Genomic DNA, 22,635 nt, shown 5'->3' on the forward strand with positions numbered 1-22,635 from the left:
GAAGCTGGATAGCCCTTTTCTGGAAGCGGGCTGGTTGGAGCCAACTCTGTTTACCGGGGCCCATTGCCCCAGGTGTGTGGGGGCACAACGAAGAGAGTGTCCGCATGGGAAGAAGACCACGCCTACCAGCTTGCACTGGTGTTCTGTCACTGTGACCAAGTCGGGGTTACAGTGTTAGGAGGGAAAATGAGCCATATAGAACCCTGAAAGGGGAGCCAGGAAAGGGAGGAAGTTCAGATCCTGGTAAGGGTTAGGAAGGTTAGTGTGTTATGGTCAATCTGAGCAATCTGGCTTCCATAAAATAGGTTAAGAGAGAAGAATCCAGACATCCGCTAAGACCTTCAGAATCTATCTCTTACCTAGGGTTACCGCCAGTTCAGCCAGTTCAATATATGACCAGCCACTTTGCCTCCCCAGGAGGTGGGAACGGATGACCTTTGAAGAGTATGGATCTAGAATCAGACAGACCTGGGATGAAATTTGCCCTGCTGCTTACTGCCTGCATGACCTGAAAATTTATCCTTGTCCCTTTTGTAAAGAGGGAAAAGTAATGCCCAATTTAGAGAGTGGGTTGAGGGTTTGAGATGATGTCTCAAGTCCTCAGCACAGTGCCTGGCACGTGGCAGCTGTAATCGTCATTAAGATTCTGGAATAAGGCCGGGCACGGTGGTTCACGCCTGTAATCCCAGCACTTTGGGAGGCCGAGGCGGGTGGATCAAGAGATTGAGACCATCCTGGTCAACATGGTGAAACCTTGTCTTTACTAAAAATACAAAAAATTAGCTGGGCATGGTGGTGCATGCCTGTAATCCCAGCTACACAGGAGGCTGACACAGGAGAATTGCCTGAACCCAGGAGGTGGAGATTGCGGTGAGCCGAGATCGCGCCATTGCACTCCAGCCTGGTTAACAAGAGCGAAACTCTGTCTCGGAAAAAAAAAAAAAAAAAAAAAGATTCTGGAATAATTAACATTCCGGAATATGCAGATGGGCATTACTGCTGAGTATTTCTGGCTCATTCCCCGCTTTACGCGGGCCAGTGCATCAGCCTGGAAGGTTGGTTTTGCTGCCTTCACCATTTAGGAAAGGATTCTGCATGGGTCCCTTTTCAGCTCCAAGGAGCCAGTGATGTCTGAAACTTTGCCATTACCAGGATATCTTTCACTTCAGGGCTCCCTGGTTGGTAACATCAATACTTAGGTGATCTTCAAATTACTGCATGTTTTTAAGGGCAAGAAGAAAGAGGTGGCTAATTAAAGTAACCAAACTTCCTGGAAAGTCGTTCTGACTCATTTTTTTACAGAAGAAAGCTTATTATGAGTCACAATGGTTACCAACTTGGTTTAATGGCTTCCTTTGGATTTTAAAAGGCAGATTCACCTTCTCAGCAGTGTATGAATTAAGGGGTGGTTTGTTTCTGGGTTTTAAAGGAACTATAAACAAAGGTGACTTAGAAAGCCCCAGCTCCCTGAGAGCACCCTCTGTGCTGTGTGAAATCCCCAAGGGATACTGGGGGTAGGATCTGGGAAAGGGAGGTAAACTTCCCCATTCACAAAGGCCAGGAATGCCCAGGGGAGCATTCTCAAGGTCCGACACAGAACTCCTGGCTGGTGGAGACCTGGCTGGGCAGCACATCCTTTCCTTTCTCTGGCCTGTGAGGAAGCCGAGGCACAGACGAAGAATAAGTTGCCCAAGAGCTCAGAATTCCCTTGCAGCAGAGCCCTGGTTCAGTACTCTTTCCTCTTTCTTTTTCTTTTCTTTTTTTGAGACGGAGTTTCGCTTTTGTTACCCAGGTTGGAGTGCAATAGTGCGATCTCGGCTCACCGCAACCTCAGCCTCCTGGGTTCAGGCAATTCTCCTGCCTTAGCCTCCTGAGTAGCTGGGATTACAGGCACATTTCACCACGCCCAGCTAATTTTTTTGTATTTTTAGTAGAGATGGAGTTTCACCATGTTGACCAGGATGGTCTCGATCTCTTGACCTCGTGATCCACCCGCCTCAGCCTCCCAAAGTGCTGGGATTACAGGCTTGAGCCACTGCACCTGGCCCTCTTTTTCTTTTTCTTTCTTTCTTTAGTTTTTATTTTTGAGACAGAGTCTCGCTCTATCACCAGGCGTCAGGCTGGAGTGCAATGGTGCGATCTCGGCTCACTGCAACCTCTGCCTCCTGGGTTCAAGCAATTCTGCCTCAGCCTCCCGAGTAGCTGGGACTACAGGCATGCACCACCGCACCCAGCTAATTTTTGTATTTTAGTAGAGATGGGTTTCACTATGTTGACCAGGATGGTTTCCATCTCTTGACCTTGTGATCCACCCACCTTGGCCTCCCAAAGTGCTGGGATTACAGGCATGAGCCACCGCACCCGGCCCTTACTCTTTCCTCTTTCTATGTTTCTGAACTATCAGCTTTTCTGTGTTTCCTACCTACTGCTTCCTAATCTGTTTTTACTTTTCCTCCACTTCTTTTTTTGAGACAGGTTCTCCCTCTGTCGCCCAGGCTGGAGTGCAGTGGTACAATCATGGCTACTGCAGCCTAGAACTTCTGGCTCAAGGGATCCTCCTGCCTCAGCCTCCCAAGTAGCTGAGACTACAACCATGAGCCCCTGCACCCAGGCTTTACTCCATTCTTGAGGCTGACAACAGTTTCTTTCTGTTCTCAATTAAGTGGTTGTTGGGAATATAGCCTTACCCACATTTCAAAAGCCCCCAGGTCTGTAACTGACAACCCCCAAGTGCAGATGTAGCTAACCCTGTGACTTTTGACCACGCCTGGTCACATCATTGCCTCAGTCACAAGGGAGGAAAGAACGGAGGGTCAGGGGGAAGGAGAAAGAGACTGTAACATTCACAGAGCCTCCTCCCACCACAGGCACATGCAGGCAACTTTATTTACAGCATCTCATTTAATTCTTACAATTAGGCTACGAGATAGAGACATGATTAACTTCATCTTCATTGATGAGTAAACTGGCTCAGAATGAGAAACTAACTTGCCCAGTATCACACAGCTTATAACCAGAAATCAAAGTCATCAGGCTTGTCTGACTCTATCAGGCTCTTATCCTGGGTCTGCCATTAACTCCCTGCACATTATCTTGGCAAGTGTTTCCCTACAGAGACCTTTATTTTTCCTCCCCATAAAGGCAGGGTTTGGACTAGATAATCTCTAAAGGCTGAATTTTAAAAGAGGTTCGCACAGTTCTGCTTTTCACAATTCTTTCTGTCTGTTTCCAGATCGTGCATTTTCGTGCAGGTTTCCTCAGTTCTGAGCTCTCTCTCTTCCTCCTTTTTCCTGGTCTCCTCCCCATTCCTTTCTTCAGCTTCCCTTTCAGTCTTTTCTCCTCCGACACCCACGGCTGTCTTCTCTGTTTGGGCTCCGACCCTCTTCTCTGACCTCGCTTGGCTTGTAGTTGTATAACCAGCATCTTTGGAGGATAACTTAGTGGCAGATTCCGGGCTCAGATGAAGAGCATCCCTGTCCTCAAGGAGTTGTCCTTCTAGTGCAGGAACTCATGTCTGCCTGCGTAACAGTGACATGTGTCTGTAAGGGTGTTCCCAAACACTTCATGCATTTGGCTTTAACAACAGCTCTATGAGAGTAGGTATTTTTAGTCCACTTCACAGGTGGAGAAATGAGGCTGGTGATGAGAAAGAACCTCAGTTAGTTCGCCCCAAGCTCCTATACCTTGAGAAGGACAGAACTAAGCCTGAGTCTTTCTGATGACTTTCTACCTAAAGATGGTGGTAGGAGCGCCGGGCGCGGTGGCTCAAGCCTGTAATCCCAGCACTTTGGGAGGCCGAGGCGGGTGGATCACGAGGTCGAGAGATCGAGACCATCCTGGTCAACATGGTGAAACCCCGTCTCTACTAAAAATACAAAAAATTAGCTGGGCGTGGTGGCACGTGCCTGTAATCCCAGCTACTCAGGAGGCTGAGGCAGGAGAATTGCTTGAACCCAGGAGGCGGAGGTTGCGGTGAGCCGAGATCGCGCCATTGCACTCCAGCCTGGGTAACAAGGGCGAAAAAAAAAAAAAAAGATGGTGGTAGGAAGGTACTGGGAGTCAACATGGGGAACTGGGGACGGAGGACATAAGACAATGGTACCTGTCCGGGTGTTGTGGCTCATGCCTGGAATCCCAGCACTTTGAGAAGCCAAGGCAGGCAAATCACTTGAGGTCAGGAGTTTGAGACCAACCTGGACAACACAGTGAAACCCCATCTGTACTAAAAATACAAAAATTAGCCAGGCGTGATAGTACGTGCCTGTAATCCCATCTACTTGGGAGGCTGAGGCAGGAGAATCACTTGAACCCAGGAGACGGAGGTGGCAGTGAGCCAAGACAGCGCCATTGTACTCCAGCCTGGGCAACAGAACGAGAGTCTGTCTCAAAACAAAAAAGGACAATGCTAGCATTAGAGGAGGTGCCAGAACTATAGAGGATGGCACGGAGGGCCGGAGGGGAGCCAAGTCCCCCACAGGTAGACTAATCCAGTCCAAGAAGCCACAGTTCCTCCCAGCACCCCCATATCCCTTAGTCTCAGTTGTCATTTGGCAGGGGTTAGGGCCAGGGGCAGCGGGTGGGGCTTCAAACCCAGAGGACTGTAGAGCAAGTGCCTTGCTCAGAGATCTGGGAAGGAAGGACCCCAAGAAGGAAGCCCAGGAGAAAAAGGGGGAAGCTAGAGACGAGGGAGGGGACTGGGCTTTGTCAGCCACCCCTTCCTGTTGCCCTTCCTCCCTGGCCTCCCTTGTCTTGTCTGTGAGGAGGAATGACTAACCTCGGCCCCACCCTGCAGAAGGACCTCAGAGGCGAGTCCACTGTTTGGGGACCCTCTGCAGAAAGTCACCCCACCTAACCCAGAGGATTTTCAGCATGGCTTCCAGAAGGCACAGACATGATTTTAGAGGGAAGCACGACTGAGGCCCAGGAGGTTAGTGATTCTCATAAGGTCCCAGAGAAAGAATGAGACCCTGCTGGCTCCCAGAAAACCAGCTGAAAATGACAGGTGAGAGGTGAGGTTCCAGGTGGGAAGAGGCAGAAGACTTTTAGAGATGAGTGTGATTTTTCAGTCCAAATATTGATAAAACTATTCTTAAGCTGGCAGACAGGACAGGAGAAATCTAGTAAGTACTTGACAACCATTTTTATTTAGTTAGTTTTTTCAAGACAGTGGCTCACTCTGTCACCCACACTGGAGTGTGGTAGGGCAATCATAGCTCCCTGCAACCTTGAACTCCTGCACCCAAGTGATCCTCCTGTTTCAGCCTCTGAAGTAACTGGACTACAGGTGTGCACCACTAGGCCTGGCTAATTTTTTTAAGTTATCTTTTTGTAGAGCCAGGATCTTGCTATGTTGCCCAAGCTGGTCTTGAACTTCTGGCCTAAAGCAGTCCTCCCACCGTGGCCTCCCAAAGTGCTGAGATTACAGACATGAACTATCATGCCTGGCTGACAACCATCGCTAGATGAGGCACATGTGTGAGCATGCACGCGCGCACACACACACATTCGCACTCCCTTTTTATGATGAAATGACAGAGCAAGTCTGAACTGTATTTGTATGATGGTGTACAATTTTCAGAGTCCATCATTAAGTCCTGCATGCACTTGTGCCCAGGACTTGAAATTCCTTGGCATAATGGGAGGAGAAGGGTAGTGCAGGAATAAAATGAAGGAGTGGGCTGTGTGGCCTCTAGTGTCTGCCCCTCAGTCTGTACTGCTCTGTCCCCCACCTCGCTGGAAGAGAGGAATGAAACTGTAGCTCACCAGACATTGAGGGGTCATGATATTCCTGATATGAACTCCTGACAGGATATCTTGTCCATACCTCTCTCTTCTTTTGGAGACATTTCAAAACCAGCCCTGGAAAATGAGAGATTCTACTTTCTTGGAGACTTATTTTTTTGTCTATTTTACATCTCTAAGAAAAACCAACCCCACAATTTCTTTTGGCTGCCTTTTTTTTTTTTTTTTGAGACAGTCTTGCTCTGTTGCCTAGGCTGGAGTGCAGCGGCATGATATCGGTTCACCGCAACCTCTGTCTCCCAGGTTCAAGCAATTCACCTGCCTCAGCCTCCCAAATAGCTGGGAATACAGGCGTGTGCCACCATTCCCTGCTAATTTTTTGTATTTTTAGTAGAGAGAGGGTTTCATCATGTTGGCCAGGCTGGTCTGGAACTCCTGACCTCCTGATCCGCCTGCCTTGGCCTCCCAAAGTGCTGGGATTATAGGTGTGAGCCACTGTTCCTGGCTGTGGCTGCCTATTCTTACAGGATGCCATCCTTAGTGCCTGGAAGTCCTTTCTTTTCTCTCACCTAAGACCCTCATGCTGCTGTGTAAGTCCATTGTCTCTTGTTCTGTCCCTTTTTTTTTTTTTTTTTTTTTTTTTTTTTTTTTGAGATGAGTCTCAATTTGTTGTCCAGGCTGGAGTGCAGTGTGGTGTGATCTTGGCTCAATGTAACCTCTGCCTCTCAGGTTCAAGTGATTCTCATGCCTTAGCCTCCAGAATAGCTGGGATTACAGGTGCACGCCACCGTGCCTGGCTAATTTTTATATTTTCAGTAGAGACAGGGCTTCACCATGTTGGCCAGGATGGTCTCAAACTCCTGACCTCAAGTGATCCACCTGCATCGTCCTCCCAAAGTGCTGGGATTATAGGCATGAGCCACCGCACCCAGCCTTGTTCTGCCCTTCTCAGAGTGGCTTCCACCCCAGCTTGTTTCTGCTTTCTGTGACAGGGAAGTTCATAGGTGCTGATTCACCCCTCAAGCTTCAGACTGTGGCTCCATGGGCCAGATATCGCAGGAGAACAGCCTGTGGTGCCAGGAGTTGCCTGTCTGCCTCCAGTGCTCAGAGAACCTTCTCAAATAAAACAGCCACAACAGCAGCTCACATCTGTTCCATGACTTACAACCATAGATACTTCCTCATCTAGATTCCCAGGTCAACACCCAGGACTAGGGTAAGCAGCGGGGCAGGATCATGCAGTTCAGATGAGCCATGAGGAGCGGGGCTAGTCCTGCCCGATGCCATTTCCTCTTTCTCTTGGAGATCTTAAGCAACTGGTCACCCCTTGACCCCAGTTGCCACCTTTGCAGCCCCCAGGAGAACATGGACTCCTTTTCCGTCCACACAAAAAGGAGAGAAAGGAGAGGGAATCTGGTGTGGGAGGCATCCGTGAGCCATCTTTTACCTTCCAGAGTTCCCTTAGTTTATGAGTGGTCCTTCCTTAGAGCACTGCTTCTCAAACAGTCTGGGTGGAGGACCAGTGTTTATGTTTCCAGCCCATCACAGACATGTACCCAGACCTACTGCGCCCTACAGCACAGAGCTTGCACCCACCCATGCACACTCAACCACGCCCAAAAGGGCTCACACCCAATTCAGCTGGAGGGTCCCACCGATGGAGTGCTTGGATGTGCTACTAACATTTCTAAATTTTTTTTTTTTTTTTTTTTTTTTGAGTTGGAGTCTTGCTCTGTCACTCAGGCTGGAGTACAGTGGCATGATCTTGGCTCACTGCAACCTCCGCCTCCTGGGTCCAAGCAATTCTCTTGCCTCAGCCTCCCATGTAACTGGGACTACAGGCACATGCCTGGCTAATTTTTGTATTTTTAGTAGAGCCAGGGTTTCATCATGTTGGCCAGACTGGTCTCGAACTCCTGACCTCAGGTGATCCGCGCACCTCGGCCTCCCAAAATACTGGGATTACAGGTGTGATCCACTGCACCCACCCAGTGTTTCCAAATTCTCACACTCACTGTTTGTCCATATCTGGTCCCGGACCTCAACAGTGCACAGACCAGCTTTGGTCGTTGGACCATACCTTGCGGTACCCTACCTTCGTGGAGTTTGCATTGTGTATTAGAAAGTCCCTTTCCTGTGGCCTCTGTGAGCAATGGCTCCACCTGACCCTGGGTACATCTTCCTATGACCTCCTTAGCATGTCTTCTTGGAGATATTAGGGGATGAAGATGGGGGGCCCAGCAGGAGAGGGGGTGTCCCAGTCTGTCCTTTGCTGGCAGGGGTGGCATGATACCCACCTATCCTGCAGACTAGGGGACTGAGCACTGAGCATCATCCAGAGACTCAGGCCACCACAGCTTTCTGGGCCTGAGCCCTTCGCTAAGGCACCTGAAACTGCAGACTCCTCCAGCCCCAAGCTGGGAGTAAATCCTTTTGGTATTTTGAGTTCACCCCCGACCTCCACCCCAGAAACGATTAGAGCAATGAACACCTGCATGTGGAAAAGTGCTGAAAAAGTAGAAAAAGAATTCAGAAAGAAATGAGCAACCAAATTAGGATGTCTTAGGGGCTTGAAAAGCAGCCAGATCCCGGGCAACTGATATGCAGCTTCAGTCTGTCCCAGCCCAGCCCCCAAGCACCCGCACAGACAAATGGACACACACTTCAGACCCCAGAGTGCAGGGTGCACCTAGAGGCAGTCTCTTTTCTGGTCGAGTTTGTTCTTTCAAGGCAGATTTGGGTCCTTCAGGGGGTTGTGAAACTGCAGGAGGGGCAGAGGAGATGGCCAGTTGGAGCTTGGGGCCAGCATTTGTTTTGGGTCTGTGTAGACCCCTCCCCTACCTGAAGGGCTTACACAAGATGACCCACCCCTAGGACTGTCTAGGAGGGGAAGCAGTGGAAAGGGGATGAGGAGGAGCCCCTCCTCTCATCCCCACTCCCCACAGGCTTTGGTTTGGAGGAAGAGGGCCAGAGTCAAGCTGAGAGTGCTTAAAGGGGAAGTGGCTTGAGGTCACCCCAGGGGCTACTGGAGTTCTCCCACACTGGAGCCCGGAGGGGTCTGGCACAACAGGGCAGGAAGCTGACCAGAGCCTTGGGAAGTGACTGGGTTTCATTCCTATGGGCTTCAGACACCAAGAGTTCAAAGTGCCCACCTGGGCTCTCCCTGGACTCGTGAGCTTGCTGGTGGGCGCTCCTGGAGTAACAGCAGATCCCTGGGAGACTCAGGGAGGGCAGGCCTTTGTGCCAAGCCAGGAGCATGGGAAACAGCTGCAGGCATCTACCAAAAGCATCAGTGCTGTTGTTGACTCAAAAAATAATAGGTGTTCATTTGCATGGCATTTTACATACAGGTTCCACACACTGCCTTTCATCTCCTACCACTGGCACCACCAAAGCCCCCCGTGTCTCTCCTCCTGCCTGCCACCTCTGAGGGCCTCATGGTCTCCCCCAGACTCACGGGCTTCCCCACCACAGCCTAGCCCACCCTTGGCTTAGCCCAGCTGGAAAAACCAGCAGTTGGTCTTGCCTGGGTGTGCCCAGTCCAGGTTTGTACGAGAGGTGTGGGCAGGTGGCCTGGCATATCTGGACCCCACTGGGCTCTTCAGCTGGGGACATGACACTTCACCTTCCCCAGTAGGGGGCTTGCCCACCCTTCAGCTGCTTGGGCTGGAAAAAGGAAAGAAAATCTAAACCAGGGAGCCCAGGGAGGTGCCAAAAGGAGAGGAAACTGGGTGGTTGCTATGACGATGGGGTCTCGCGCCCAATTTGCATAGGGCGATGATTTCCATACTGCAGGGTGAATTTCCATATCCCTGCCTCAAAGCCTGTTGGGGTGGGGAGGGGGAGAGGTCATTTGAAATTCAAATGAGGATGATTAAGGTTTTCTTGAGGAGGGAAGCTTGGACAAAAGGGGTTAAGCCGGCTGGCAAATGTCAGCTCCAGGGCTCCAAGTTATCAAAGGGAGGTGTGTACTTGGCTGGCTCCCTTCCCACCCCATCTCCACGGCCGGAAACCTGGGGTTGGTCGGAGGAGACCAGGAGTCTGCACTGGGATAGATGTTACGACTTCACAGGAGAGCCGGCTGGGTCTCTGTCCCTTCCTGGACCGGGGCTCCGTTTAGCTCCTCGGTGTCCTGAGGACGTCTGAGTTCCTGGGAAGGACCCCTGAGTGGGTTCTGGGCTGGGTTCACACCTTTCTTCCTCTGCTGACCTTGGACTGATCATCTCAGGTTGCCCCTTAGTGAGACCAGAGAAGAATCCCTACACTCTCTTGTTTGGCAGAAGAGGTGTGAGAACAGATGGATTCTGGACTCATCTTATCACCAACCTGTGACCTCACATGAGTTACTATCCCTCTTGGGGCCTGAGTTTGTGCCTAAGACGAAGGGTCTGAATCTGAGGGTCTCTTAAAACAACTTCCAGCTCTGAGATGCTGGGATCTGTGAGGACATACTAATCCTTTTCACACATCAGTTAGTATTTGTCAGGCACCTGTTAGTGTCTCTAAGGTGTTAAGAAGGGCTCCTCTGCTCTGACCTTGGGGTAGTTACTTAAAGGCGCTGTAACTTTATGAAACAGGGGTAATAATAGTCCCTACCACATAGGGCTGCTGTGAGGATTCATGAGTTAACATTTGTAAAGCACTTAGAAGAGCCCCTGCCAGATGATAATGCTATTTGCTGTTATTAGTATGGGGAAGACAAAGTGTCCACATGGTGGGTGCTGTGCCCCACCAGCCACTCCAGGGAACCTCGGTTAGGAAGTAGCCTGTTTCCTGGGCAGCCTTGCCTGTACATTCACTCGTGATCAGCACACCATCTTGTCCACACACGTCCAGAACTCTCATTGACTGTCACCCCACAAGAAGCCCACTCTGCCACCCAGGGAGCTGCATGTGTCACATCAACTCACTGTGGGCTCCTCGTGTTGATCCTAACTCAAGTGTGTCTTTGCTTCTTAGGAAGCAGGCACACAGCAGGAAGAAGGGGAGGGAGCTGGTGGACACACCTCCTCCTGCTCCTCCTCCCAGGACCCAGCGCTATGAGATGGGGCAGATTCACTGAGACTAGATGTGAGGTATAGTTCCAGAAGACCTAAAAGTCCTTTTTTCCCCTCGAGTTTCTGCAGCAACTTCATATGAGGCTTCATTTGGAGATAACATGGTGTAGTATGGACAGCCTTTGCTGGTAGACAGATGTGGGCTTGAGTCCCTACCCAGTGGTTTACTAATCAGTAACCTTGGGCAAGGTAATTAACCATTCTGAGCCTCAAGTTTCCTCATCTGTAAAATGGGGATAATAAGAACACCCACTCACAGGGTGGTTGTGAGGATTAAATACTGTCATGTGTATAAAATGTTTACTACAAAGCTTGGTGCGTAATAAATGCTCAATAAATGTCAGCTACTAATTAATCCTTATTATTTGAAAACAGTGTTCTGCTGCCAAAATGTTTGAAAATTCTCTGATCTTGCCCTATTTTCCTATTTTATAGGGGAGGAGACTGGGGTCAGAGAAGGGGGATGATTTTCCCAAGGTCACAGCAAGAGTTCAAGGCCGATATTTCCTTAGGAGCCCTTTCTCCACCCCCGAAACAGGTCCTCTGTCCTTTGCTTTCATTTTGTTGCTTTCTGCTCTTTTGTTCTTTCCTTAGACAAAGCTTCCCCTCTCCAAACACCTTTCCCTCAGAAATGGCTCAGCACCAGGTGGCCTGCTGCTACCACATCTCTGGGTCACCATTCCCTTCAATTCTTACTTTTAGGGGCTCTCTGTGACCCTGGCCTGGGGTTCTGTGGCTCTAGCCTCTAACTGGCTCCTCCACAAGGGTTTCTGCTCTGTTCTCAGGGCCTCTGAGTGCACCTCTTCTCTGCACTCCAGCCCTAGGGGCACAGCTCCAGAGAAGAGGGGAGAGTTCTATAACTGATGCCCTACAGACCTCACAGGCAGGGTGAGGATCGAATAAAAAATGGACATGGAAGTGTGCTGCAAAATGAAGGAACATCTGCAGGGCATGTCACTGTGAGCCACGCGTTCTGGTGACCAGACATGGACCTTGGAGCCACAACTTGGAAATCTGAGTTCCTTCTCTCCAGCTCTGGAGCAAATGACCTTGGGCAAGTTACATAACCTCCTCCAGCCTCAGTTTCTTTATTTGTAAGACAAATTGTGAGGAATGAATGAAATGAGAGTCTATCTGTAGCAGTTTTCTTTCTTTTTTTTTTTTTTTTTGAGACAGTCTTACTTTGTTGCCTAGGCTAGAGTGTAGTGGCTCAATCTTGGCTCACTGCAACCTCCACCTCTCGGGTTCAAGTGATTCTCCTGCCTCAGCCTCCCAAATAGCTGGGATTACAGGTACCTGTCACCATGCCCAGCTAATTTTTGTATTTTTAGTAGAGATGGGGTTTTGCCATATTGGCCAGGCTGGTCTCGAACTCCCGACCTCAGGTGATCCGCCTGCCTCGGCCTCCCAAAGTACTGGGATTACAGGCATGAGCCACCGCACCAGGCCTCTGTAGCAGTTTTCAAAAGTGTGAGTTGTTTTACATATGTGAGAAAGCATCTCCAGGTCTGAGCACCCCTCTGAGCTGCACTGAGGACACTTTGTGCCCACGTGAGAGCCAGAGCCCAGCTGAATCCTGTGCCTCTGGTGGCTCCTCCTGTTCTTTCATTCCCCTCTTCTCACCCCCACTTTCCTCAGCCTAGGGGAGAGGACTAGGAAAGAGCCCCTTAGACTCTTACTAACCTTAAACCTCTCTGAGCCTCTTCCCCTGGCAAGGCTAGGGTAGGGCTGGGGTGGCGCTGGTCTGGAATCAGTGTTTAAAGAACCACATGGGCTGTCATGGAGAGAGCCAAGTCTGGGAATTGGAGCTCAGAGATTTTGTTCCTGTGTTACCATTTGCTGGTCATGTGACCTTTAGCACATGACTTGTCCTCTCTGGGACTCAGTTTCCTTACCTGTAAATGGTGGGTCCAGAACTAGGAGTCTCTGGTTCCTCTCTAGCACAAAAAAAAAGCTCTGATAGAAAAACAGCCTGTGGGTGGGGTGTTTCTCTGAGATGTGTTTTTGGATGCAACTAGAACAGAACTCTTACTTAACTTCCTTTGAAGTTGGACTTTTACTATTTTTCCAAGGCCAGGGGACTATGAGTTGAGGTTTTGATGGGGAACTTGGATCTTCGGGCCCCGTTCTTTGAAGCAGTGGCCTGAGTGCCTGGACACTTCTTTTCTGAAACCTGGTGCCGTCTGCTCAGGATGCTCCTTCCACTTAGCCCTGACCATGCTGCCACTTGTGCCCCTGTCTCCATGACTGCAGCATCACAGTGTGACCAACAGGAGAAGGGGTTGAGGGGGGAATCTCCTGTTGAATGGGGGGCAGCTCAGACCAAGAAGAAATGTGGGGTTATATCTCCGGATGAAAAAGGAGACCTTGGTGAGGAACCTTCCCTTTCTCCAAAACTGGCATGAGAAATTGCAGGGGGAGGATGCTGAGCTTCTCTTTAGCAAAGGCAGGTGCAGCAGAGCTCCCCTGTCCCCTGTGGCATGGCCCTAGCCTCCTGGTATCTGTGGGACTGGCCTGGAGAGCAGGCTTCAGGGTTTGCTCTCATGACTGCCTATGAAACAAAGTCGTCAGGATGCCCAAAAGGCCGTCACAAGGGAGCCCTGAGGTTGTTCACATTGACTCTCCTCTGGGTAGAGAAGTGTAAGCTTTAAACCATGAAACCACCCCCCCCCCCACCAACCCAGTCCACAGACTGCCAGGGGTAGAGAGAACCGGAGAGATCATCCAGTTTTGGAGTAGCAAGTGAGTGTCCTCAGGAGCACTAATTCTGGTCATCTCTGGTGGTCACTGAGGCCTGAGTTTAGGGAAGGAAAAGGGAAAGCCAGGATCCATTAGTGATGTCTGCCCTGGGCATGGCTTGCACGCAGGTGATGTCTGTGCATTTGCTGTCCACACCCTGGCTTGACCCAGGACTCTCAGCTAGTGGAGAAACAAGACTCAGACCTCCCAACTCCTAAGCCAGTGCTCCCCCCAGTCCCTCACGGGGCCTTCTGGCTCCTGTTCTTCAGGTGACTCTAAGGATTGCTTTCAGGCTCCTCCTAAATATTTCCTCACTCCTAAGAAGGAGGTGGCAGAATGGAGACAGCAACTTTTTGCTTTAATACAATATTTAGAGGAAATTGAAGGCTACAGAGATGAAGCCACTCGCCAAAGTTCAGCATAAAAGAGCCTCCGACGGGACCCTGGAACCTAGTTTACTGTGTGTTTTCTGGACAGAACTCTAACCATTAGGCCAGACTTCCCAGTTCATTGGATGAATCTCAAGTACCAAAAAAGATAGGCATCGTGTCTGGGGGCATCCTGAACAAAGCCTGGTTTGGGCTGGTTTAAATGGCCACGCTGGAAACCTCTCCGTTTGCTCTGGTGGCTGGCTGCTCAGGAACGCTTCCAATGTCGCAGTAGCTTAATGATCGCTCTCCCAGGAAGTGCCAACAAGGTGCCAAGTGGTCCTGTAGTGTCACTGGAAGTCCTACTGGGTTATACTGGAAAGCAGAGCTGGTGAGAAGAGAACCAGAAATGGGAGAGGCTCAGCCCCATTGCCGAATGTTCTCTGCATTGTTTACCAGGCAGAAGTGAAAAATCCTGCTTGAACAGTTCTGGCGCTTCAACTCCCTCACCCAGAGAATTGCTCCCCAGGCAAACTCACATCCCAGGGCTGCCAGAGCTATGCAAATCAGCCTTCCAAGCTGAGCTGTTGGCTCAGCTCAGAGGTGGGAAAGCAGGGCCCTCCTAGGGGTCCCAGGCCCAGCTCTTGGTGTTAGGGGCTAGACTGGGCAGCTCAAGTCACTGCTGATTGGCCTCCACGCTGTCCGTGGATGCAAGAGGAGGAGAGGTAGAGGCGGAGGCTGCTTTTGACACTGGGCACCTCCTCCATTCTGATCCTTGGACTCTCTCTGCAGGACTTCATTGGTTATTGTGGCCATCTTGGCCTAAGGAGATTATAATGGAATCCTGGGGCTCCCTAGAATGTTAGTGTGCCTTTTACCCTCTTGATCACTTAATTCAAATTCTGTGGACCTAGATGTTCTCTTCATATTTAATCCAAATCCATCCACCTCTGGCTTGGCTTCTCACTGGGAACCGTTTAGTGGAGATGCACAGTCCTGGGTACTGCGTGGGAGCAAGTTTCTGCTGGTGTTGGGGGGCTAAGGTGGGTGTTGGATGAGTCCTCAGACATTCTCCAAGTTTAAGAGATGCCAGAGCCAGGCACAGTGACTCACGCCTGCAAACCCAGTACTTTGGGAGGCCGAGGCAGGAGAATTGCTTGAGCCCAGGAGTTCCAGATCAGCCTGGCAACATAGTGAGACTCTGTCTCTACAATTTTTTTTCTTTTTTAAGTTAGCCAATTGTGGTGGCACACCTGTGGTCCTAGCTACATGGAAGGCTGAGGTGGGAGGATCGCTTGAGCCCAGGAGATCAAGGCTGCAGTGAGCCATGATCATGCCACTGCACTCCAGCCTGGAAGACAGAAGGAGACCCTGTCTCAAAAAAAAAAAAAAAAAAAAAAAAGATTACAAGAATGGAGTCATGCTAGAGTGGGAAGAACACACTGCATTGGGGTTGGAGACATGGTTTTTTGTTTTTTGTTTTTTGTTTTTTTGCCTCCCCCTAAGGATCATTCCCCATATACCTGAATACTTCAAAAGCTTTTTCGCTTTGTGCAGTCACTTACCCTTGTTCAGGCTCAGGCTCAGTTTCCTCACCTGTAAAATGAGGTGAATAATGAAGCTGCATCTTCCCAAAGGCCTAGATGATCTCCTGTGGTCCCTCCCAGCCCTACAAGCCAGGGTTCCTAGGCCTATGCCCTCTCCCACTTTCTTGCCATGGAGGCCTCCTGGCCCAGAGGTTGCCAGGGGTTCGTGAGAACCAAAAGAGGCCTGGAGAGATCCCAGCTGTTGGCCCTTCCAGCTTTGCACAGATCTCATCCAATTGCCCACAAGACCTCCAGATAGGAGATTCTGGAACTTCCTTTGTGAGCCCTTCCTGTCCCACCCCTCCCTTCTGTGTACTTAATCTTTTATTTGTATGCAGAACAAACAGGACCAAGGGAAATGGGGAAGAGAGTTCTTTGGTCCTCCCTGTGCCTCTCCTTGCAGATGCTGTAGACAGTGACAAGATTCTGGGAGGGGAAGAAAAAGTCCTGGTACATTTCATCCAAATGCATTGAATCTTAAGACGTAACAGATGAAGGGAATTTGGAAGGTCACTTGAGATCCCTTTTGATGCTATCAAATTGCCTCATCAATTCAAACATTACTTCTGTGACAGCCCTAAAATAAGCAGCCTCTGCTTGGATATTCCTGGGGATGGGGAGCTTTGGAAGCTGCAGGCTTCACTGTGGGACAGTTTCACTTTCTTCGAAGTTCTTCCTTATACTGAGAGGAGGCCCGCTTCCCCACAGCTTCTACCACTGTTCTGCTCTTTGGAGCTGCAGGCTAAGCCTGCTTCACTTCCAGACCACGGTGTGGGGAGAAGGAGAAGTCCACTGACATTTATTTCAGCACTGACTGCACGAGGCACCAGGGCCAGGTGCTTTCAAATGTTCCCTCAAGGAACTTTTTCAACTTTTATTTTGAAAAATTTCAGACATACAGAAAATAAATAAAAGAAACTTCAGTGAACAGCCAGATACCTATCATCTGGATATAATAATGAACATTTCACCATGATTGCTTCATCTATTTTTCTGAAGTATTTTATTGATAAATTTATTGTTAATATCTTTTGATTCTGGACATTTTCAAACAAACACAAAAGGAGAGACTAATACGAAGAGCCCCCATGCACCCATCACCCCTTCTCTGCAACCATCAAATTCTTGCCGTTCTCGTTACTAGAATATTTTCTTGTAAATTGTAGACATTATAATATTTCAGTCCTAAATATGGGAATATGCATCTCTAAAACATAAACACAACTTCCTTCTTAAGCACAATATCATTATCACACAAAACAATCCCTCATTTAATTCTCATGGCAATTTTGATGGTAAAGTATCTTAAAATATGCACATGAATTTTTAATTGCCTTATGTATCAGCTATGATTATGTCTATTCTTGGTTCCAGCTCGTGGCTGGTTCTTGGTACTGCTGAAAGCAGTCTTTGTCAGGTTCCACGTTATAGCAGATGGTCTCAAAAGTGGGCCATATCTTTGTGCAACTGGACTACTTTAGCCAACTATCCAATATGAAGTTGAAAAGCGGGCTTCCAGTTTCCGTTATTTGTCAAAATTAGAATTCCCTAATAAAACCTTTGGTTTACTTTTTAAAATTTTTCCGTCATGGTTAAAAAAAATGCACAACATAAAATTTGCCATCTTAACCATTTCTAAGCATACAGATCCACCTCCCCTAACTTTGATTTTATGTAGTTCACTTTTTTAGCCTTAATGTGGGACTTTGTATTTATTCCTGTTACATTTTACCTTGTTGGTTTAGGTCTCCTGTTAGAGGCTACCAAATATTTCCTAATTCTGATTCTGTGGTCTGCTTTTATGTATCGCTTTCTGCTCTCTGCTCTGATCACTTCCAGACTTGATCTGCACCTGTCCTCTTCATTAGCCTAAGTTTTGGTGAAAGTCGAAAGCCATACTCAGTTGTTTTTTCTGCGTCACTCAGTGCATTGGATTTATTGAAAGAACAGTGTGAGTTTGATAGTTGAGAAATCTGAGCCGTTGTCCTGGTTCAGGTTCTCTGAGGCTATGTGTGACCTCAGGAAGGTGTTTTCCCCTCCGTGATTAGACTTTGGTGTTGGACTCTGAAAACAATGCTGCTGGCCATATGTGTTCTGTCCTGTTCTGTTTTTTCTGCAGTGGCAGCCATCTTCCAAAGACGGAGCCAGGGCTTGGAAATAGAACGTGTTCAGGTTTCTGTGACTGCAGATGCCTGTGGTTTCTTGGGTCTGAAGAGGTTAGGTTATGTCAGTTTCTCAGTGATTTGGATCCGTTAAATACATGGTCCTTCAGTACCTACTGTGTGTCAGGCACTGTTTTAGATACTTGGGGCACAAAGATGAGCAAGATATAATAACCCTGGCCTCTGAGAGTTCATAATCTCATGAGGGAAATAGACACATAAGCCACTGATTCTAAAAAGCATGGTATGTGCTATAAGGGTTACGAGCTGGTGCAGTGGCTCATGCCTGTAATCCCAGAACTTTGGGAGGCTAAGACAGGAGGATCACTTGAGGCCCAGAGTTCAAGACTAGCCTGGGTAATATAATAAGACCTCATCTCCACAAAAAAATAAAGTAAAAAATTAGCTGAGCATGGTTCTACGTGGCGGTAGTCCAAGATGCTCTGGAGGCTGGGGTAGGAGGATTGCTTGAGCCCAGGAGGCGGAGGTTTCAGTAACCTGAGATCACACCACTGCACTCCAGCCTGGACAACAGAGTGAGACTGACCCTGTCAATGAATGAATGAATAAATGAATGGTGCAGAAACACAGAGGAGGACATCCTTTGTTTTGCTCTGAATAAACTTCTTGGAGAATGTGACATTTGAATTAGGTCTTGAAGGATGAATACTTTCTAGGTAGAAGAGAAGGAGAGAAGGGCATTTCAGAGGGAGCACCATAGGCAAAGTCCTTAACACAAGATCAGGCTCCACCTTTTGGGAGAGTAGTCTAGGGTGTCTGGAACCCAGCTCTGCAGTTTAAAAGCCTAGCTCTCAGCTTATCTCACTCACTTTTCACTGTATTCCTGGAAAGGGAATGCAACAAGAACCATGACCTTATTATACCACTGAGGCATCAGGAGGTGCCTGCTTTGACCAAGTTCACGTAGCTTGGTGGTGACGGAGCTTGGGCTTGAACCCCAGTCCTCTGACTTCCAGTCCAGGACTCTTTCTAAATATACTCTGCTGCTCTTCCACACAGTATCTTACAGGATTAGAAAAGTGTCTGGTGATCATGGACCAGTATTAAACACAATATAGTCATTGAATCCCTCCCTTTCTCTGGGAAAGAGGAGTACCTAGTGCTGTTTCAAAGATGAATGAATTTAAGCATTCCAGGAATGACTGGCCAATTGCCTTAATCTGGAGCACTGGGGCCACAGTAGAGCCCCCATGAGCTAAATCACAGTCTGCAGTCCCCTGGTACCACCTCCAAGGCCTTCCTGTAGGCTGGGTGGGGAGAGCTGCTGCATAGAACAAGTCCAGGGACCACAGAAGGAAATCAGAACAAGCCTGGCAGTAAAGTGAGGGGTGTGTCGGTTCCTCTTCAGCCAGATCTGGAGGGAGAATCAACAGCATCACCAGATATGAACCTAATGCCTCCACTGACTGTGTCCCTATGTCTCCACCTAGACGCATGGGCTAGGAGCCGTGAGGGAGGCTGTGTCTCCCAACAGCTCTCTTACCTGAGCTCCAAGGGCTGAGCCATTCACTACTGTGTGCCCTCCCGGGAGGCTCTGGCTGGCCCCTGCACTCTAATCCTGCCATTCAGTTTGCCTGGGAACAAGGAAAATTAGAGATACTGCTGCAGGTAAGAAGGAATTTGATGAGAAGGGGAAACTCCATCATCATTCTCCAAGTGAAGCAGGTGCATCCTCAGGGTGAAAGGCCTTTTGAGAAGGGGGCCGTGGTAAAACTTCCGGGCAACAGAAATGTTTGATTGTGATGATGAGTTTTCAAATTAATCTCTTAATTGTGCTTACACACTTTTTTCGTGTCATAGGTCTCACAAACAACATCATAATGGCATTCACAGAAATCAAAAGTGAAGGCGTTTTTGGATTGTCCACAAACCTGATGACCTTCTCCAAGTCAAACTGTTATACAGTGCTTTTTTTCTTACTTTCTAGGTATCATTCAAATGCATATCGTCTCCTCCTCTTGAAAGCCCCTCCCTTCTTACCCTCCAGGGCGGCACACATGCCCTGTCTTCCTTCGACTTGACTGCCCACTCTTCCTCAGCCTCTTTGGCTGGTGCCTCCTCATTATCCACCCTTGATCCCTTTTTCTTCCTCATCTGGGCTCAGTTCCTTTGTGACCTCACTGGGTCCTGTGGCTTTAGGAACCACCACCCATAAGCTGAGGGCTACCCAACTGCTACCTCCTGACCGAACACTTCTCCTGAGTCAAGCTCACTTTCCCACCTCTTCTGGGATATCTAATTGACATCTCAAACCCTGCATGTCCCAAGCATAACTCTTGAGTTCCTCCCCAAGTCACCCCACCGTAGTGCATGGCACCACGACATCAAAGAAGCCCAAACCCTCGGAATCATCCTTGATTCCTTTCTTCTCCCTACCCTCCACATCCCCGCGCCAGCTGGCCCTGTCTGCTTCCCAGTCAAGTGCCTCCCGGCGCCGCTCAGTGCATCCACTGCCGCCATCCTGTGCAGCCTGCGGCCCTGTCACTCGGGCCATCGCAGCAGCCTCCCAGTCCTCCTCCCTTCCTCATCTCTTACCCCTGCAGGTTTAAAGACTTAAGTCAGATCATGTTACTCCTTTGCTCAGGACCCTCAGATCAACCCATCTTCCTTGCATTGAAAATTGCAGTCTTCATCACGACCCGACTGGCGGATCCCACGCCAACTATCTCCATCACTGTTTTCTCCGGTCATGCTGACTTCGTTACCGTCCCTCGGCATGCAAGCCTGTTCTTGCCTCAGGGGCCAGTCTTTCCATTTGAAGTGATCTTTCCCCAGGCCTTCGAAAGACTGGGTCCTCACTTTGTTCAGAGAAAATGTCACCTCCTCGAGTGGCGTTGAGTGGCCTTCCCAGGTCACCCTGTTTCTGATCAGCCTCAGATACTCTCTACCCACTTACTGTGCCGTGAGCCATATCCCTATGTCTACACCTAGACACGTGGGCTAGGAGCCATGAGGGAGGGCATGTCTCCTGAGAGCTCTCTTACCTGAGTGACAAGGGCTGAGCCATGCGCTGCTCTCTGCTCTCCTGGAGCACCAGGGGCCAGTCTCCCTGGAGGCCCTAGCTGGCCCCTGCACTCTAATCCTGCCATTCGGTACGTTTCTGTTTGCTTAGTTCTCTTCTGTCTTCTCAACTCCATGAAAAGAAGCTCCATGAGGCCAGCGACTTCCATCCTCTCCAATAGTGTATCCCCAGTGCCTGGAATAGTACCCTGCACATAGACTGTGCCTAGTAAATACTTGCTGAATTAATGAATTTGTTCTTTTGTCAAGTCTTTGAATGTTACTCTTTATTAACCCAATGTTACAACATTAGAACATCACAATGTCACAAAGGAATTTTTTTTTTTAAGATAAAAGCAATTTTACCTTCATCTACCCCTTGCAACACAACTACTGTGGCTGTGGGTCCTTCCTCTCTTTAGCTCCCCTAGCAGATCGTATGTATCATCATAGCTGATCTGAAAGCCAGGCTTTGCTCAGAGATCATTTTGCACCTCACCTCTTCCTCTTGCTCAGGACCCCATCGCTCTTCATCCTCTGCTCCCACTTTGCCAGCCCACCTGCTCTCAGAGATGCCTCATGACCTCATGACCACCCAGTAAAGGGCAGCACTTGCCCATCGTTGTTTAGGACACAGCTGAGGAAAAGGAAATGATCTCAGACCCCACTCATTCGTCTTTCAGGTGTTTCTTGAGCCTCTGATCCCTCTTAGGAAGTGCAGTCATTTTGTGGCCATTGAGGACACAAAAAGATTGCTGTCATATCCAGCTCTCAAGGAATTCATAGGCTAGCAGGAGAGGGAAACATACAAAGAGGGAACACACAATGAGTGCCACACAGAAACACGCAATGAGTGCCACGCAGCCAGCAGAGAGGCCTCCCAGATTCCAGAGGAGAGAGGGACTGACTTCATGCCGGGGAGCAGTGCACAGAGGCATGGTAACGTGAGTGCGTGGTGTCTTAGGACACGAGTGAGTACTTTGTGTGGCTGGAGCTCAGGGTGCTTGGGAAAGAAGGTAAGGTAAGATTGTGAGCGGCATAAGAGCAGAAAAGGTAGGCAGGAGACAGGACATGTCAGGAATTTCACGCTGTGCCAAGGAATCTGGACTTTATTCCAGAGTCATCTTGAGAGTTCTGAATGTGTTTACTCATTCATTCAACCAATATATTTTGAGCTCCTAATATATATACATATATATGTACATATATATATGCACATGCTGCACAGTGCTGGGCTCTGAGTGTGCTGTATTTAATAAATAATTATTTTCCTTGCTGTTATAGAGCCAGTAATACAGAGGGCCCAAAGGAAGGTTGTGTGGCAGCTCTGGTCCCGGAGAGCTATGTGAATAGGAAGTTTTATTGTAGCAAAGAGTGAAAACAATCCACTAACAATAGGTATATGTTTAAGCAAATCATGGTATATCCATATAATGGAATATTATGTAGCAATTAAAAGAATATTTGTAAGTATAGAAGCATTTATGATGTTCCTTAATCACGTAGGAGAAATATTTATGATGCTCACTAGAAAAAGTGGGGTAAAAGTCTATACAGAGTGGTATATATTCATGAAAAAAATTATAAAAAAGATCATAAGCCAGGCATAGTGGCTCAAGCGTGTAATCCTAGCACTTTGGGAGGCGGAGGTGGGTGGATCACCTGAGGTCAGGAGTTCAAGACCAGCCTGACCAATATGATGAAACCCCATCTCTACTAAAAATACAAAATACTTAGCCAGGTGTGGCAGTGGGTGCCTGTAATCCCAGCTACTAGAGAGGCTGAGGCAGAATCACTTGAAACCAGGAAGCAGAAGTTGCCGTGAGCTGGGATGGCATCACTGCACTCTAGCCTGGGTGACAGAGTAAGACCTTGTCTCAGAATAAATAAATAAAATAAACAAATATTAATTATGGCTTCCTCTCAGTAGAGTGATTTTCCCACTGCTTTAGACTTTTTC

At 48.7% G+C, this 22,635-nt stretch overlaps 1 protein-coding gene and 1 long non-coding RNA gene across 2 annotated transcripts in view; one reads left to right on the forward strand and one right to left on the reverse strand.

Annotated features, from left to right (window-relative positions):
• Positions 1–22,635, forward strand: part of POU2F3 (POU class 2 homeobox 3) — an 88,299-nt gene that overhangs the window by 7,970 nt on the left and 57,694 nt on the right. The gene's annotated exons all lie outside the window — the stretch shown is intronic.
• On the reverse strand, positions 2,865–20,766 carry LOC104650666 (uncharacterized). The gene is made up of 7 exons (XR_744260.2): positions 20,660–20,766; positions 15,472–15,502; positions 10,081–11,022; positions 8,895–9,047; positions 8,201–8,250; positions 7,758–7,837; positions 2,865–3,518 (listed from the first exon to the last, which is right to left on the reverse strand). It is a non-coding gene; the product is annotated as an uncharacterized LOC104650666 (long non-coding RNA).

The sequence above is a fragment of the Saimiri boliviensis genome, chromosome 6, assembly GCF_048565385.1.
Source record: "Saimiri boliviensis isolate mSaiBol1 chromosome 6, mSaiBol1.pri, whole genome shotgun sequence".
NCBI lineage: Eukaryota > Metazoa > Chordata > Mammalia > Primates > Cebidae > Saimiri > Saimiri boliviensis.